This window comes from Hipposideros armiger, unplaced genomic scaffold, assembly GCF_001890085.2.
Source record: "Hipposideros armiger isolate ML-2016 unplaced genomic scaffold, ASM189008v1 scaffold_186, whole genome shotgun sequence".
Lineage (NCBI taxonomy): Eukaryota > Metazoa > Chordata > Mammalia > Chiroptera > Hipposideridae > Hipposideros > Hipposideros armiger.
Genome location: NW_017731536.1, coordinates 2,227,569 through 2,232,529, shown reverse-complemented (window position 1 = coordinate 2,232,529; position 4,961 = coordinate 2,227,569). Strand labels below are relative to the sequence as shown.

General features: G+C 46.9%; 1 protein-coding gene across 7 annotated transcripts in view; it reads right to left on the bottom strand.

Moving 5' to 3' along the window:
• The window catches only part of CTIF (cap binding complex dependent translation initiation factor), a 284,572-nt gene that overhangs the window by 227,413 nt on the left and 52,198 nt on the right, over window positions 1-4,961 (bottom strand). The window contains exon 2 of one of the 7 annotated variants that reach the window (XM_019652735.1): window positions 690-801. The exons of the other annotated variants lie outside the window; for them this stretch is intronic. The gene's annotated coding sequence lies outside the window, so the exon portion shown is untranslated. The remainder of the gene's footprint in view (window positions 1-689; window positions 802-4,961) is intronic. 7 annotated transcript variants of the gene reach the window in all.

The following is a 4,961-nucleotide window of genomic DNA, read 5'->3' as shown; positions in this document are numbered from 1 at the left end:
AAGACCACATTCATGCCTGCTCAGGTAAAGGTGGCCACGTCATACCTGCTATACGGCTGGCAGCCAGCGGTGGTAAGATGCACCCGGATTTCTGTGATATTAACATGTGAGAAAAAGACCATGCCTCCGAGAAGCAATGAAATGGGCAAGCCAATCCCTTATGTTGCAGGTGAGAAAACACAAGCATGGAGCTGTGACGTGACACATCCCAAATCACAGAGCCCCCGGGAGCTGAGATTTGTGGCAATGCATTTTCTTTCTGCTCCCTCAGGCTACTCCTAGGAGACAGCCATCTCTAAGCTTGTCTTACATTTTCTTGCTTAAAAAAACAAAAGAAAAACAAAAACAAAAACAGTCTCTTAGAGCATACATGACAGTATGATGAAACTATCAGTACCTACGCTCAGTCTTAGTCCTACAAGCCCCATGAAAAGGGGTGATGAGAAATGTCATTCCAATACCATCTAAGGGACCATAAGCTTATAGCTGCTGAGGGACGGCATTTCCACTCTCCACAGGCTGATCCCCAGGCTGCCATTCAACAATATTGTGCCATGTTTACAAATGAGACCAGCCAGGTGTTTTCTCAGAGTCACACACTCACTCCAGGGGAGAGGCCCCTGGAGAGACACCATCCCCATCAGAAGTCTACAAGAGTCTGGAAACGCCCTTTCGAGCCTGATACTTGCAATCATCATGCCTGTCGCACGCAGAGTAGCCGGAGTTCTGGAGGCTGCTGCATTGATTCCCAACATCTAAACATGCTACTGGCAGCCTGGCAGGGCATCTGTCTCATAGGCACTGGAATGAGGTAAGGAAAACACATGTTTCTTATGTGGGCCGGGGATTAAAGCGCTGGCCCCTTGACATTAACACAGATTCACAGGGGCAGGTCCTCTTTGCTTCAACAAAAACTTTTAAAAAATTTGCCTATAGGGCCAGCCGAGTGGATCAGCTGGTTAAGAGCTCGTTTGGGTGCACCAGCTCTGAGCAGGAGGGCTGCAGTTTGGATCCCACATTGAGGGCCAGTGACGCTCGCCCTCTACAGCTAAGATGATGAACAACAGCTCGACCTGGAGCTGGGCTGCTGTGAGTCACCAGCGACAGCGTAGGCTGCAGCAGGGCTGCAGTGGGCTGCCATGAGCTACGTGAGTGGCTGGCAGCCAGCATGAGTGGCTGGTAGCCGGTGTGAGCTCCCGGGAGCCGCTGGGAGCGGCCGACCAATGACCGGTGACCAATTGCCCCACCTGGGAAGAGCGCAATGATCATACCAACATGGGCCAGTGAAGCGACGTCCTCCACAACTAGACTGAAGAACAAAACAGCAATTTGTCTACCTGCCTGTTCCTCTTCCCCGATTCCCCAATGCTGTTCCCCTCTCCCTAGTCACCCAATAAAATCTTCAAAAAAAAAAATTGCCTATAGATGGATAAAGAATAGGCCCCACGCCTTTGAGATGAGGGTAGATCCAGTTAAACTGAGCTGAGATACACTTTCCCAAATGCAAGGCCAAAACCATAAAGTCGAAGTAGAAACATGCCTGGCTGACATGTATGAGAACAGCAGCCCGTGAAAACNGGGAAGCAGAACTCAAAGCTAACTTGGTTGAAGGCAGCCACAGAGCTAGTCTAGAAAGTCGTGCCACTCTGAAAAGATTGGGCTGCACTGGAAGCAAAGAAAACAGCCAACCACAGAAGGTTGTGTACCTCTAAGCACTGTCCAGGGAAAGGGGTGCCCTTCCTGAGTATCTCAAGGGAGGGGAGAAGGGTGCAGACAAAAGCACAGGGCTGTCCCATTTGCTCACCTTTAAGGGCCCTACCACACTCCAGCTCAGCCCTGAAATGGTCTGAGGGGCTGCCTCCTTCCCCAGCTAAACCATGAGCTCTTACAGGTGGAGGATATGTCTGTTCCTTCTCTCATCCCCCGGGGAGCCAGACCTGGGCCCACTGCAGACATTTAGTTAATCAGCGAGTGTTTAATGATGGATTCCCTGAAATTAGAAGATGGCCAGCAGGTAACTGACATTCTGTCCCCCTTAGTATTAGCAGAGAGGAGCTGCAGGCTGCTGATGGGCATAGAAGTGGGTGGCATATCAGCAGGGGAACCAGCTAACACAGCTAGGCTGGGGCCAGCCCCTCTTTGGCTGAGTAGCCCCTAGTGTCACACACAATGCCTGAGGCCCGCTGGATAGCAACCAAGGAAATATGGAACTGATCTAGTGCCCAGGGCTCTTAGAGCTCTCTCTGAATTCTCTATGAACCACAGGGAGATAAAGAACTGAGCAGCCAGAACCCAGGAGTGTAAAATGCCCAGAAAACAGAAGGCCAGACTCCTGATTCCTGGAGTGGCCTCCATGCCCAGAGGCAACACACCCACGGCTGTTTCTGCTTCTGCTCCAGGCCCCTGGGGAAGGCTACTCCTACTCAAGGACAGCTGCCCTTTGACCTTTACTGAAGCAGGAAAGCAAACCAATACTGTATTCCCCATAGGCCGTTGGTTTCCAAACTATTTTCCTCTAATATCATATTTATTTCTCAAAGGAAATTCTAAATATTTTTTTAGACTATATAAAAGATTATTCTAAATAATATATATAAAAGATATATAAAAGATATTAACTAGCATTTCCTGAGCATTTACTATGTGCCAAACCCTGTGATAAATACTTGTTGTACATTAATTCAATCCTTAAAACAATCCTGTAACATAGGCACCATTTTTGTCACCACTGTACAAATCAGGAAACAGAGGCAAACAGGAGTTGCCCACAATATTTGCCAGTTACGTCTTTAACCTTGTAGAACTATGGAGGTTCCAGTGATGGATGGATGGCAAGCCAGAGACGAGAGCTGCTGGCCAAGGACATGTTGAAGACCGAGGTATGGTAGCTCTGCTGGGGTTGGTTTCCCCAGTGTGTCTCTCTGGGACATGCTGAGGTCAAGTAATTAGGGAAAGAGGCAGCCAGACAATCTGAGCTCCAGATCACTGCATCTGGTAATGCACATTGCGTGTTCTTGTAGACAGGGATCATTTTGTCTTTCCCATCACATATTGTACTTCCAGGCCTGGCCCAAAGTAGGATTTCACAGAAGATGCATGGGAGACCCCTGGGCTGCCTGTGGGGTTGCCCATCTTGAGCCTCTGTGACCTACGAGCTTTCTCCCCAGGGCTAGTTTGGGGCAGTGGCAGCAAGGACTCCCAGATGCTACCAAATCCCTTCTAGAGAGAGCCCGCCTGGTGGTAGGCAGATCCTGGATGGCTGTCCATCACAGTCCCATTATCCCTGAGGTTAATTTCACCCACTAGAGTGTGGCAGCAGCAGATAACCTGTTTACATGCACACAGCAGGAGCAGCCTGTAGCCAGTTACAAATGCAGGGAGCAAGCTGAGTAGTTAACTGGCAGATAATTAACTGAGAAATTCCCTACAGCACTCGGCAAACTCGGCTGAGACCTGGGAAGGAGGAAACAGAAAGGGGCCTCCCCTTGGAGAAAGGACCTTACAAATCATTGAGCCAAGTGTTGGCGAGGACATGGAGAAATCAGAACCCTCATACACTGATAGTGGGAATGAAAAAATGATGCAGCTGCTTTGGAAAACAGTCTAGTAGTTCCTCAAACAATTAAACATAGAGTTAACATACGACCCAAAATTCTACTCCTAGGTATATGCCCAACAGAAATGAAAATATATGTCCACACAAAAACTTGTACATGAGTGTTTTTGGTAGCATTATTCATAACAGCCAAAACATGGAAACAACCCAGATGTCCACCAACTGATGAATGGATAAACAAAAGGTGGTATATCTATGCAATGGAATATTATTTGGCCATCAAAAGGAATGAAGTCTTGATACATGCTAAAACATGAATAAGCCTTAAAAACATTGTGCTAAACGTTAAGTCATAAAAGACCACATTTTGTATGATGCCATTAACATGAAATGTTCAGAATATGGGAATCTATACAGAAAGCAGTTTGGTAGTAGCTTGGGTCTGGGATGGGAGATGGGGGATGGGATAGGTGGGCAGGGGGCAATAGTTAAAAGGTGTGGGTTTTCTTTTTGAGGTGATGAAGATGTTATAAAATTGACTGTGGGTGCCCATATCTATGATTATACCGAAAACCATTTAATAATATACTTTAAATAGGTGAACTGGATGGTATGTAAATTATATCTCAATAAAGCTGTTTAAAAAATTAGTGTATCTACACAAGCTAGCCCCAGGGTAACTGCCTTGGGTTGGAATCTCTGGCTGATTAGATTGGATACCACTCCAAAGAAAACTGTAGTTGTGAGGGTCAACTCAGGCTATACATGAACCAACAAAAAGCCTGAAAAACTGAGTCACGGTTCCCACCGAATCTGGGAGAAATGTCTGCAGCTTTCCTGGAAGGGATTCTGCTGCCTTACCAAAGATGAGGATGCATCTCTTGGTACAGCTCCATCCATCCATCCATTTTTCCATCCACCTACCCATCCATCCATCCCACCCATCCATCCATTTTTCCATCCACCTACCCAATCCATCTATCCCACCCATCCATCCATATGTCCACCCATCCATTCATTTAAAAAGCACCTACTCAAGGTTGCACAAGAAAAGGCAGGTGAGCAACCAGGCAAAGGATATCATGAGCCAAGTGCTGTGGGGCCCCGAGGAACAGCACCGACACATGAGAGGAATACTGAAAATGTCATTTGTATTAGCTTGCCCTAATTGGCAGAAAAATGCAAATATAACTAATAGATATGAAAACCAGGAGAAACCTTAGAAAGCAAAGTCATCAATTAGAAGACCCACCATTATTTTATATGCCACAAAGAAGAGAAGAAATGCTGCCAGTTAAACTACGACATATCTGAAGGATAGCCTGGCATACAGACAAATTGGTCACAGGAGCCCTAGGTGGCTTTGAGGTCCTTTCATCTCTTCTGATGGACGTGGGAATTTCTG